The sequence below is a fragment of the Canis lupus genome, chromosome 2 (assembly GCF_048164855.1).
Source record: "Canis lupus baileyi chromosome 2, mCanLup2.hap1, whole genome shotgun sequence".
NCBI lineage: Eukaryota > Metazoa > Chordata > Mammalia > Carnivora > Canidae > Canis > Canis lupus.
Genome location: NC_132839.1, coordinates 57,550,759 through 57,564,861, shown reverse-complemented (window position 1 = coordinate 57,564,861; position 14,103 = coordinate 57,550,759). Strand labels below are relative to the sequence as shown.

At 39.1% G+C, this 14,103-nt stretch overlaps 2 long non-coding RNA genes across 3 annotated transcripts in view; one reads left to right on the top strand and one right to left on the bottom strand.

The window, feature by feature from the left end:
• Window positions 1–14,103, top strand: part of LOC140618797 (uncharacterized) — a 22,398-nt gene extending 8,295 nt beyond the window's left edge. Inside the window, exon 3 of one of the 2 annotated variants that reach the window (XR_012018859.1) lies at window positions 12,332–14,103. This is a non-coding gene — a long non-coding RNA (uncharacterized lncRNA). Of the gene's footprint in view, window positions 1–9,939; window positions 10,330–12,331 lie in introns of those variants that run through there. The other variant, XR_012018860.1, reaches the window with a different exon arrangement.
• The window catches only part of LOC140618803 (uncharacterized), a 150,361-nt gene continuing 143,241 nt past the window's right edge, over window positions 6,984–14,103 (bottom strand). Inside the window, exons 2-3 of the long non-coding RNA XR_012018861.1 lie at window positions 9,211–9,340; window positions 6,984–8,603 (exon numbers count right to left, since the gene is read on the bottom strand). This is a non-coding gene — a long non-coding RNA (uncharacterized lncRNA). The remainder of the gene's footprint in view (window positions 8,604–9,210; window positions 9,341–14,103) is intronic.

Genomic DNA, 14,103 nt, shown 5'->3' with positions numbered 1-14,103 from the left:
TTCTGCCAGAGCTATTAAAACAGTCACATTAAGAGCTTTCAAACTGCAAATCTATGATTGATAACCATGATAAGTTGAATGAGTTGGTTATTTGACAAATCAAATTTTAACTGGTTGGGTTTTTGAGAATTAACTTCTGGCCATATTGCCTGACTTTGAAAGAGCCAGTGCCCCTCATACTGGGGAGTCTGTCTCCACAACCCACTTCCCAGGAGCAGTTGGTCTCCCGACTGGTTGTGTTCTTCTCTGTCTACTCCTACTGGCACTTCCAATTACATCATAAATCTTGGCCAAATCCATAGCCCTTGTAGGATCTGTGGCCTCAGCTTCCCTGGAAAGACAGGATGTGACTGGGATCATGAGCTGTACCAACACCTTAGCTACAGTGCAGTTCACTTCCATTAATACTCACATATATCACTCTGTTGGGATCATGACCTCTTACTTCTGGCAGCTTATAGTGCAGACGGGAAGCCTCTGGATTTCTGCTAAAACACTGACTTCTATTTTCAAGTGGGTCATAAGGCCCAGACACCTAATACCCTTGATACTTAAATCCTGGCATTCTTGTTTTGAGCACAGTTATTCTCCACTTGACCATGAGACTATCATCCCGGATTCACAAGAGAAGAATCAGAGGATTTCCCTGAAATTATAAAATCTCTCTCTCTCTGCCATCAGTTTAGGAGAATGACAACATGGGACAGAGAAAAGGGTGCTGAGCTCACAGCCAGGAGACCTAGCTCCACCCAGGATGCTGCTCACTGGGTGACACCGAGCACACAGTCCCAGTTCTTCGCATCTTGGCTCTTGGCACTGTCCAGCCAGGGGCGGGAGCTAAATGGTCTCTGCAGCCTTTCTTGGTGGTAACTCTTTGGGATTCTTGTAAACACAGAGCTTCTGCCCGTATGTAGGAAAATGAGGCATCCTCTCCATCAACCACTTTTTCTTAATCATTGACAGTCCACTTCTTATGAAATCCTGTATTTGATTTTGATTTTAATTTTGGACAAAGTAACAAAGATCTCTCTCCCAGTAAAACCACACTTTGAGAACTGAGACAGCAAAGCAGAAGAGAAAGTGTCAGCCATCTGGGGTCCCCCAAGGCCCCATCCCAGGCTCTGTTCTGTCATAAACAAATCACCACCCCTGTGCTCTGTCTCTTTTGATAACACAGAAACATTTATACTCATCCTCTGTATTGGAAAAGGAAAATATGTTTATCAACATATTAGAGCTCAAGTAGTCATTCGGTTCTCTCCGCACATAGTAGGGATTCTCAACCTCAGGACTACTGACAATTTGGGTTGGATAATTCTTAGCCATGCAGGCCTCTCCCTCATGCAGGCTGTTCTGCAATATCCCTGGTCTCTAGCAGCTGGATGCTGAAAGACACCCCACTCCCCAGGTATGACAAACCAATAATGTTTCCAGATATTGTTGAAGATAACCTAGAGGCAAAATGATCCGACTTGTGAACCAATCAGTAATGTGGTAAAACTAAACTACAAATCTAAAACGTAGATAAATGATTTAGTAGATCATGTTAGTGCTTTACAGATGCTGATGTCATTGGATGTCTGGAAATGAAGAATTTCCAGGCCAGAGAACAGCATGACGACCTAGCAGACTCAGAAAGGAGAAGAACCTCTTTGAATCCTGCTTCCCAACCTATGAGCTGAGTGAGCTTGGGCAGGGAACATGACTTCTCTGAGCTTCCATCTCCTCACCTGTAGGATGTAGCGGTTGGGAGGATTAAATGTGAACATTTGGGTACTTACCGTAGCAACGACTATTGATAGCACAGCGACACCTACTGACAAATTTTCATATTGCCACTCAGCTCTGCTAGAACTTTTTTTTTTTTTTAATCCAGCATCGTTAACATACAGTGTTATATTATTAGTTTCGTACACTATAGTGATTCAACAATTCTGCACATTATTCGGTGCTAATCATCACAAGTTCCCTCCTTCATCCCCAGCATCTATTTTACCCAATCCCCTTCAGAACCGCCCCCCCCCCCCCCCATCAGAACATTCTCTGTAAGAGTCTGCTTTGGGTTTCTCGTTTTTCTTCGTTTCTTAAATTCCATATATGAGTAAAATGAGCACCTATTGCGTGTATACCAGATACTATGCTGAGTGCTGGAGTTATAAAAATGAACCAAACTAAATCCCTTCCCTCAAGTTTCCCATTCATTACTAGGGGAGGCAAAGGCAGTTCATTGCTAGTCCCAATGCAATCGAGTTGGTGTGCTATGCATATGTGGGGCACAATGGTCCAGAGACAAAGGAGTATTTCACGGTGCCCTACAGAGAATCACAGTCTATTGGGGTGACAGAAATGTGAACACAAATGATCTATATAGTACACTTGAACTGTCACAGAGATATATGAAGAGAGCCTAACATTGCCTCAGAGAATCAGAGAATGCTTTTCAGAGGAGATGATAAGTAATGTCACACCGCCTTTAATAATAAACTGTTTAGAGATTACTATAAAGTTATTTTTGAGATTTCTTAGAAATGCAAAGAAAGATGAGAAAGCATGTCTACTAATGATGGAATATTATTTTCTTGAGGATAGTTGACACACAATGTTATATTAATTTCAGGTGTACAACATAGTGATCTGACAAATTTAGACATCATACGATATCTACAAGTATAGCAATCATCTGTCCCAATTCATCATTGTTATACTATCATTGACCAAATTCCTTAAACTCTGCTTTTTATTCTCATGACTTATTCATCCCATAACTGAAGGCCTGTGTCTCCCACTCCCTTTCACTCATTTTGCCCACCCACCCTCCCCTCTGGCAACCATCAGTTTATTTTCTGTGTTTTAGTTCTGATTCTGCTTTTGGTTTATTCTTTTTTAAGATTCCATTTATGAATATAATCATATGGCATTTGTCTTTCTTGTCTGACTTATTTCACTTAGCATAATACTCTCCAGCTCCAACCATGTTGTTGCAAATGGCAAGATTTCATTCTTTTTTATGGCTGAATAATATTCATATATATCTATATATATCACATATATAGAGATACATATCACATCCTTTTCATCCATTCACCTATTTATGGACATTTGGATAGCTTCCATGTCTTGGCTATTGTAGATAATGCTGCTATACACATTGCGGCGCATATATCCCTTTGAATTAGTATTTTCATATTCTTTGGTTAAATACTTAATATTTGGAGAATATTCCTGTTTCCCGAATTCCTGGATTGTAGGGTATTTCTATTTTTAATTTTTTGAGGAATCTCCATACTGTTTTCCACAGTAGCTGTACCAGTTTGCATTCCCACCAACAGTACACAAGGGTTCAATTTTTCTCCACATACTTGAAAATAATTGTTGTTTATTGTGTTTTTTATTTTAGTCATGCTAACAGATATGAAGTGTATCTCCTTGTGGTTTTGATTTGCTTTTGCATGATGAGGAGGGATGTTGAGTATTTTTTCATATGTCTGTTGATTATCTGTATGTCTCCTTTGGAAAAATGTCTATTCTTCCACCTATTTAATTGTTTTGTGTGTGCGTGTTGGCTTGTATGAGTTCTTTATATATGTCGGATACTGACCCCTTATTGGATCTATCATTTGCAAATATCTTCTCCCATTCAGTAGGTTGTCTTTTTGTTTTGTTGATATAAAAGCTTTTTGTTTTGATGTACTCCCAAAAGTTTGTTTTTGCTTTTGTTTCTCTGCCTCAGAAAGCATACCTAGAAAAACGTTGCTATGGCTGATGTCAGAGAAATTACCACCTGTGCTGTCTTCCAGGATTTTAACATTTCTTGTACAGCTGGTTTAGTGGTGATAAACTCCTTTATCTTTTGTTCATATGGGAAACTATCTCTCCTTCAAATCTGAATGATAACCTTGCCTAGTAAAATATTCTTGGTTGCAGGTTTTTTCCTTCTGGCTCTGAATATATCATGTCACTCCTTTCTGGCCTATAAAATTTCTGCTGAAAAATCATGTAAGCTTTATAGATGTTTCCTTTTAGGTAACTTTTTGTTTTTCTCTTGCTACTTGCAGGGTTCTCGCTTTAACATTTGGCATCTTAATGACTAAGTGCTGTGGTGTGGACTGCCTTGGGTTCCTCTTGTTTAGAACTCTCTGTGCTTCTTAGACTTGGGTGTCTATTTTCCTCCCCAGGTTAGGGATGTTTTCAGCTGTTTTTTTCTTCAAATAAGTTTTCTTCACCTTTCTTTCTTCTTCTTCTAGGACCCCTCTAATGCTAATGTTTGTTCACTTGATGTTGCCCAAGAGATTTCTTAATCCACCCTCAGTTTTTAAAAGTTCTTTTCTTCTTTCTGCTGTTCAGCTCATATGCTTCCCATTACCTTGTCTTCCAGATCACTGATACATTCCTCTGCCTCCTCTAATCTACTGCTGATTCCCCCTAGTGTATTTTTTTTATTTCAGTTATTGTATTCTTCAGCTCTGATTGATTGTTTTTAATATTTTCTGACTCCTTATTGAAGTTCTCACTGAATTCTTCCATTCCTTCTCCAGCCTGATGAGTGTCTTTAGAATTATTACTTTAAATTCTTTATCAGGTATATTGCTTTTCTTTGTTTCATTTAATTCTTTTTCTGAGATTTTTCTTCTTCTTTGTTTTGGAGAATATTCCTCTGTCTCCCCATTTTGCTTGACTATCTGTGTTTGTTTCTATGGATTAGGCAACATGGTTACTTCTCCTCAAGTTGAAGGAGTGGTCTTGTGTATGATGTCCCCTGTGTAGACCATGTGTTCTTGATGATCCTTGCTGATTGGCTGCAACTGTGGCTATAGATGCTACTTTTTAAAACCATGGCTTTTTACAGAAAGGATAAAGGAAAAAATAATAAAAGAAAAAGGAAAAGAAAGAAAGAAGAAAAAGGAAAAAAGAAAATGAAAGAAAAGGACAAAAACACAGGAAAAAAGCTAGAAACAAGACAGACAAATTTTAAAAGGTAAATAAAACAATAAACATTAAAAAAAAAACACAGAACTACAGCTTATTTTCTGTGCTCCAGCACAACCAAGGCTGATGTGGGCTTCAGGACCCTGGGCCCACTGGAGTGTGAGCTCATTAAGGTGACTGGGCCCACTCATATGGGGCTCCAGACTCTGCTTGGGTCCAGGTTTCCAAGCTGAGGTGACAATGTACACCCTGTGGTTCTCCAGTCCCTCTGACTTGCAGAGCATTCCCAAGCTCCTCTGCTTTGACAGAGTTCTCTTTATATGCTAGCTGTTCTTTTAGACACTTTTTTCCTGTGCCCCAGGACAGAGATATCTGTCCCCAAACCCACAGTACTACCCTCACTGCTGTTGGCAGTGTCAGAGGTGAGACTTCCCTTCGTGTCTCCATCTCTTTGTCTGATCTTTTGTCATTCTCTATCTTTGGTTGTCCAGTAGCCATTCAGTCATCCCTCAGTTCTTCTTCAGGAGGAATCATTAGTAGACGTACAATTTGGTGTGTTCCATGGAGGAGGGAAGTTCAGAGTCTTCCTGTGCCACCATCTTGAACCAGAACCAATGGTGGAGTCTTATGATTAGGGCCCATAGGGATGTGGAGTCACATGGGGAGTCACTTTGTCAGTGTGCAAACATTCTCTGTTCCACTATGTCTGGGTTTGAGACATACTCTGGTATCACAAATACCTGATAAGCCAACACAGCACTATCTTGATAATGATCAAAGTTGAAGTGACCAGCCTTTTCATGGTTTGCTTGTATTCAGGCTTCCCAAAGAAGTAAGATCAGATTGCATCAGGCTGCCATTCTCTCATTTAGAGTGCCTCTACTGGACAAAGTTGGTCTCAAGTCACCTCAAAGATAATTGACCTTCCTTATGCCTACCCATTGTCTTTAGCTGTGCACTGATCCATGGCACAATCAGCTGTGGCCAGCATCATTGGGTTGGTTTCAGTCAAGGTATATGGCACAGGCCAAAATAATAAATGAAATAAAAATGTGCTTCAGGTCACTGTATGGCAGAAACTTCTAAATATATTGGCCAGACCAGTATATAAATTTACATGCTAGCTTTGTATTAGTTTGTAGCATATTTCTTGTATCATAAATTATCACAAATTAAGCTGATCAGCACAATGGAAATTTGTTCTTTTATAGTCTGGAGATCTAGAATTCCAATATCAAGGTGTCAGTGAACTATGTTCTCTTCAGTTGTCTCTGAGGAAGAACCGATACCTGATTCTTCCTAGCTTCTGGTGGCTCCTGAAATTGTTAGCATGCTTGGCTAGTACAAAGACATCACTTTACATTCTACCTGCATCTTCACACTGCCCTCTTTGTGTGTCTGTGTGTCTTCTCTTCCTGTAAGGATACCAGTCATTAGATTTAGGGCCCACCCTCACCCAGTGTGATCTTATCTCAACCTTTAACTAAAAATATCTGCAAGGACCCTATTTGCAAATAAGATGACATTCTGAGGTTCAGGGTAGATATGAATCTTTGAGGATACTATTTATCCCATTACTAGCTGTAGGGTTATCAGACTTGTTTTCCAACTATACATTCAACCTTTGATGCAGGTGTGAATTTATGAAAAAAGCTGACTGGTGTATTTCAAAATAAAAAAATCAAATAGGCTGCTTTGAAGAGTTGAGGGGAAGTCTTCAAAGTCATATATGTAAATCTGGTTCATCTTTGCCTTGGACTAGTCAAATTTCTGAAGAGAAAATGTAGGTGGGGCTGGACCAGTTTGCAAAAAGGGAATGCCAATGTATAAAAGCAGATTTAGTCATCCAGGAAATAAGGGATAAGTAAAAATACTATCCATAAACGTGAGCCCTTTGTCTAGGCAGACAAGGAAGTTTTTCAGGTGTCATGAGTGTTTTAAAAATATTAGCATTCTTTTTTTTTAATTTATTTTTTATTGGTGTTCAATTTACTAACATACAGAATAACCCCCAGTGCCCGTCACCCATTCCCTCCCACCCCCTGCCCTCCTCCCCTTCTACCACCCCTAGTTCGTTTCCCAGAGTTAGCAGTCTTTACGTTCTGTCTCCCTTTCTGATATTTCCCACACGCATTCTTTATAGATTTTGTATATTACAAATATCTTCCCCCTAGTTGTGAAATATATTTTAACTTTCATATCAGTATCTTCTAATAAAGAGAAACACTAAATGTTAGTACAGAAGAAAGTTTCAATTTTCTCTTTTATTATCTGTGTTTTTCTTTAGCTTACTGAAGAAACTTTTCAACTTCTATATCAAAAATATTTTTCTGCATTTATTATTGACTTTTTTACACAGTTAGGTCTCTAATTCATCATATCATTGATTTCTTTTAAGGTGAGGATCTAACTTTATTAATTTGGAGAAGTTGACATTGTACACATGATTATGGCATGGCTCTGGAACCAAATCATCTTCTCTGGCTTATAAAATAGTTTCTTAACAGTTCCTTGTAACACGTGGACAAGAAGATATACAAGAATGTTCATTGCAATATTTTTCATAACAGTAAATGAAATGTCCCTTAAGAATAAAATTAGCAAATAATTTTCAGTGTATTTATATAGCCGTAAACGTAACTGAACTGGAGCCACACATATCAGCGAGGGATATTCGAAAATTACTGTGTTGAGAGAAAATAAATTTGAGGATGATATTTTTTAAAACCACTTACTATGAGTACTAGCATTAAATGTTCAAAACAATTCCATATGTTTCATATGTACTAACAGCATAGAAACATGCCTGGGAATGAAAGACTCCATTATGAGGTGACCGCTGGGCAACAAGGATGGAATCAAGGAGGTGACCGTGGCGGAGGGGGTGTTCAGCTTCAATTCTATCTGTAATGTTTTCACTTAAAAACAAACAGACCAGCAACAAAAACCCTGCGGTGATCCGGCGTGCTGTCTTCGAGCTGAGTGGTTCAGAACTGAGCAGGGAGTTCTCGGGTGTTGATTACAGCACTGCAGACCCGGTGATCGTTAGGCCTTCTGACTGTGACCCACAGTAAGGAAACGGTTATTTCACATTTTGACACACGCGCATGCACAGGCGCTTGCCCACATCTGCATGTACACACAGAGAACTGAAATCAGATTTTTATGAAAGAAGTTTGCGTTTACTAAATTGATACCCTCATATTTTCCATTCTCCTTTATTCCATTTATTTTCTTGAAAAAATGTTACCTGCAGTTTAAAAAACACTGGCTTATAGTTTTGCATGGTTAAAATATTTTAAAGTTTAAGAAATATCAGTACTGGCAAATATTTTAATTGGATGAAAGGACCGATTTATCTGGAAGGAGGACTGATCATGTACTCTCAAAATTCGTCACATGCTCCATCAGAAAACAATGATGTGCAATGGCTTTCAAACTCTGCTTAGCCATGAAGCCCTTTTGATAAATCCAGTGCAAAGAAAGTTGAAATGTGTGACCTTGAATAACAGTGCCAAACTCTTCCTCAGGGAGGGAACAGTGGTTCTTGGAAAACTTTCTTTGATGCATGCCTGGAGCCGAAGGTGAGCCTCTCCGAGGCCTGGCTCCAACCTTCGGAGGCAGATGAGGCTGCTCCGCGCAACTGAAGTGGGAGAGTCTGGAAGTGCCAGGATGTCCTGCAGGGATGGGGTGAGGAGCAGAGTTGGGAGGGCAGCAGGGAACCAGAAGACAGCAGAGGACTGTGAGAGGCAGGAGGTGCCTGCTGCCCTGGAGCCAACCTCCAGAAACGTCTATTAAGCTCATGCATGTCTGGTATATGGGAAATTATTGTTGTTATAGAAGCCCAGGGGGCTTCATATCAGGGCTGACCTGTCATGACAGAGGAGCCCAAAAGAACTCCAAATCCCAAGAGACAATTGAGGCCAAATGAAAATCATCGTCCCTTGTAATGAACAGAAATCAGGAGGAAGGTTTGGGTTTCCACTGGGTGACAAAGTGAGGGATCCAACACCATTTCAAAACTAGATCCCAAAGGGCAGGGAATTCTGTGGATGGATATGGGTCACGGTGGCATCTCAATATGTAAAATAGGTAAAAACTGGGCTGCTTTGATGAAGGAGGCAGCAGGAAGGGAGACGGGGGTCAAGAGAATGGGATGGGGGTACATTCAGTGGAATCTGGGCCCTTAGCCTCCCCCAGCAACTGAGGGACCTCTGGAAAATGCTGTGCGTAACCTATTTTACAGATTAGGAAAGAGAGCCCCAGAGTAGTAAAGTCACTAACCTGAGGTGACCCACTTAAGAAAGCAATGGGATCTCCTGGCCTCCAGTTCAGACTCTCTCATGACCATGCTGCACTTGTTTGTGTGACTTGCTTCACCGTGTGAATTAGGTAGAATCAATAAGATGAGAGCCTTGAGAGAGTAAAACACAGGTCATCTGATTTGGGCATTACTATGCCCAAATGTATGTGGGAGTTCGAAAGAGGAAAGGAGCAAGGAACAGGACATTCTATGGGGAGAAACTGAGTGACATTAACAGCAAGGAAACAACAACAACAACAACAACAACAACAACAGACAGGCAAGCCTTAGCTTGTGCAGAATTTGCATAGGGCTTAACTGCCTGCATCAGGAAGTGGGTGGGAACCTGCCAGGCCCAGGCCCCCAGTGTCCATGGAAGGTTTTAGGACAAATGGCCTCCTCTCATCCTCTCCTAATGAAGCCCATGGGAGGATTTACAGTTGTTAAAGAAACTGAAAAATGTCAAAAGATCTATATTGTGTCAAGACACCAAGAATTTGCCTCGGTTTCGTTTCTACCTTGTGCCTTCCTGTCTGCTTTTGTCAGGCCCGTGATGAAGAATCTTTCAAAGACAGCAAAGCCAAGGGACATTTGCTTCTAGGTTCTTCCTTTGACTTCTTTTCTCCAGTGACTGAAAGTGAGCAGCACACAGAATTGACAGTTCCCAGGCAGCACAGTCTTCATTCGGTTTTTGTGTTGTTTTTTTCCAGATTCTGGAGCTCTGAAGATTCGAATGGGCTCTGGTAAAAGCAGAGCTTGAAATGCAGACAGGGAAGCTGAATACTCTGTTTTCGTGATAATGGTATAGTCTGGTTCTTCAAGGGCTCTGTCTCCTGCTTGCTGTTATAAGCACTAGAAGCCACACCTAAAGCTGACTATATAAGATTATTATTTAGATATACCATACCTCTGTACACTAAAAAATCTCCATGGTGACAACTGCACTGTTTCTCTGGAGAATTCTAACATGACACATTTCCACTTATTTCCATGTGGTGGGTCTTCTGTTTTCATGCTCTTTATTGTACAGTCCAGGCTTTCTCCAAGATTTAAAGTTATCACCTTTATCATATAGTAAAGGCTTTCCTCTTTCATCTCTATTTGGGTCTATGTCTGGATTTTTTTATTCTTTCTCATTCCTTTCTTTGTGTACTCTTTTGAAAGAACCACATTGTCAGGGCACCTGGGTGACTCAGTGGTTGAGCGTCTGCCTTCCACTCAGGTCGTGATCCTGGGGTTCTGGGATTGAGTCCCACATTGGACTAACTGCAGGGAGTCTGCTTCTCCTTCTGCCTATTTCTCTGCCTCTCTCTGTGTCTCTCATGAATAAATAAATGAAATTTTTTTTAAAAAAAGAAAAAAAACACGTTGCTAAATTATTGTCACTTTTTTTCTTTCCAAGTTTTTATTCAAATTCTACTTAGTTATCGTAGAGTGGAATATTAGTTTCAGGTAAAGAACGTAGTGACTCATCACCTGCATACAATACCCAGTGCTCACCAGGACGAGTGCCCTCCTTAATCCCCATTTCACGTATTCCCTGCCCACCTCCCCAAATTATTGTCACTTTAAAATACATGCTAACACTGGTACAGAAAGCTGTCCATCATTATCCCTTTTTTTTTCATTATCCCTTTTTATGATATTTTTTGTCTTCTTACCACTTTATTTTGTCTGCTGAACCTTATGAACCAGCATTCCCAAAGTGTACCTTTGAGATTTCCATAGGTGACACAAAGAATTTATAGATTTCTCTGGGGACTATTGACATAGTTACAGTATTGTCTTTCCAAGTGTTCATCAAGTATTACTTCTAATTAATGGATCATTGTTTTATGTCCTTTGTTAAAAGCTTTGTAGTTCTCTTTGAGTAAATGAAAGTTATTTCTTTTTTTTAAAGATTTTATTTATTTATTTATTTATTTATTTATTTATTTATTTATGAAAGACACAGAGAGAGAGAGAGAGAGAGAGGCAGAGACACAGGCAGAGGGAGAAGCAGGCTCCACGCAGAAAGCCCGATGTGGGACTTGATTTCGGGTCTCCAGGATCACGCCCTGGTCTGAAGGCAGCGCTAAACCACTGAGCCACCCGGGCTGCCCAAAAGTTATTTCTTATTTTATTTATTCCTAGGTATTTTTTTTGTTGCTATTTTGAATGAAAATTTTTTCTTTATATATCCAAACTGGTTATTTCCAGTACACAAGAAAGTTATCAAGTACTGTATTTTTATGTTAAAAGTAGTCTTCTCACTAACTCTTTTACTTCAGATGCAGTTTCAGTTTATTTACTTGAGTCTTCCCAGAGATAGAAAGCATCATCTACAAATACTAGTTTCACCTCTTCCTCTTCAATGTCTCTGTCCCATCTTACATTTGTATTTCCCAAGCAGCAAATATACCCATAAAAATATTGAATAACAGTGTTGATAGTGATATTTTTCATTAGTGTTTAAGAAATATTACTATGTTCTAAACTCTGCAAAGCAGTTTACATGCTGTTATTAACTGAATATTGGTGCTCCCCAAACATAAAATTTTGAAATCCTTACTCCAATGTGATGACATTGGGGGCAGGGCCTTTGGGAGGTGAATGACAAGGTCATGAGAGTAGAGCCTGAATTCATGAGGATTAGTGACCTGGTAGAAGAGACTCCAGGGAACTCTCTCACCCATTCCACCATGTGAGGACACAGCAAGAAGATGGCCATCCATGAACCAAGAAATGTATCCTCAGCAGACACTGGATCTGTTGGCACTTTGGCTTGGACTTTCCAGCCTCCAGAACTTGAGAAATAAATATTTATTATTTGAGCCACATAATCTATGGTGTTTTTGTTGTGGTAGCCTGGACAGGTTAAGACATATACTTTGTTTTATTTGTCTTTCAAAAAAAACATTAAGAGGTCAGAGAAGATGGTGAGCATCCTATTCTCACTTTCTCCATCAGCAAAATGAGAGTAACAGCATCCCCACACAACAGATTATTTGTAGAGATTGATGGTCTACAAAATTCTGGTTCAACTTCTCACACTGCAAGCTTCTGTTATGATAGTTGTTAACTCTGCATCATGACTACTGTTATTTTATCATCATTTTACAGATGAAACAAGGAAATGAGACTTGGAGAAATTGAGATCCACACAGCTAGGAAGTGCTGGAATTGGGACCCAGGCGCCTATCTGTATAACTTTCAGATCTATGCTTTTGCCTCCTCTTCATTTGATGGAAATTTTCCTGTGTTTCAAGGTTAAGCAAATCACCTTTCAACTTCTAGTCAATGAAAAACATTTTGGGAGGAGTTGTTACCTAATTTTTATCAGTGGCACTTCTGGATATTAAAATGATCATACAGTCTATCTTTTCTAATCTACTAACAAATTAATTTTATGGTAATATTTCCTCATGTTGAACCATCCTTGCATTTCTGAAATCAACTGCACTTAGCAATGGTCATATTATCTTTTAACATAACAGTGGAATGCTGAATTTAATTCACATGCATTGATTCATTTCCCAATGTAAGACAAGGCCCTCACATTTTTTTGTTTTTAGATTTGAAGCAGTTGTTTTAGATGTGTCTCTCAGAAACAGCATTTAATGGAATTGAATTTTTATTGATTTAAGACATTTTGTATTTAATGTGAGTATTCAACCCAATTACATTTTGTTTCATAGCTGACAAAGGTGGCCTTACTTCTGCCAACTGTATTTCCTTATTTCTGTACTTGTTTACTGTTTCCTCTGCCATATTTTTCACTAGTTTTTCCTCATGTGGCAATTTAGAAAGAAATTTTAAAACCTTACAAGCACTTATATTTCAGTTTTCTTTCAATATACTTGATATAGCGTGACATTCTGTTCCTTTTATGCCATGACTTCTATATGTTTGCATTCTTTGTTTTGATTTATTTCACAATTGCCTGGTATATATCTTTAAGTAAAGATTTTTGGGAAGAATATAAGTGCAGTATATTTTTTTTTAAGAGTTGGCAAATCTGACCACATCTTTCTTTTGCCTGTACTCACAAATTTAGCTGTGAATAGAATTTTTGGATCATGGCATTTTAAATTCAAAAGTCTATCTACCTCACCTCATTATTTTCTGTCACTGACTTATGGCCACCTCCCACTTTATTTACATCTCTGCTATAGTGATTCCTATGTTATATGATGACATATCTCTTTGTGGGACACCATGCTACTAGGTAATAAGCTCTCAAGAACTGTGACTTTATCTTTTTGATCTTTGATTCCCTAAGACCTATCACCATACCCAGCACATAATAGAATGGTTCTCAGTAGAGGTTACTTTAATTAAGGGATATGAAAACAAATGAACTTTGCCAGTTATAATGTTCTACATAAATAGAAAGGCAAGACCATCATCAAAGGCTCTTCATTATCCGTGAAGGTTACATAGCAATATGTTTAAAAGCCTTTCTATTAAAGTTAATATTATTTTAGTTTAATTTGTTGATTAATTGATTTTGTAGGTGACAGTATGACTGAGGCTAATGGTAGAATCTAGAAAAGGATATTTCTACCTCCCAGGGTTTTGTAGGTAAAGGCTGTGACTTCTCCATCAGTTAGTTGATCATTGGGAATAACCATTTAATGAAAACAAATTGTTTAGATTTTAAAATAGCCTGGAAGAGAAGCAATAATAAAAGAAAGCTGGCATCCCATCACAATGAGTTCAATTATCGGAAAAACTCAAACATCCTAACCCCAGTGCAGGACAGGTGAACATGTGCCAGGGGCAGCCACACATCTTTCCTAAGGTAGTACAGCAGGTTGCACAGACAAGTTTCAGAGTCTGACAAACTTAGGCATGAATGCCACTAACTGTTTAGGGATTATATCATTTATCAG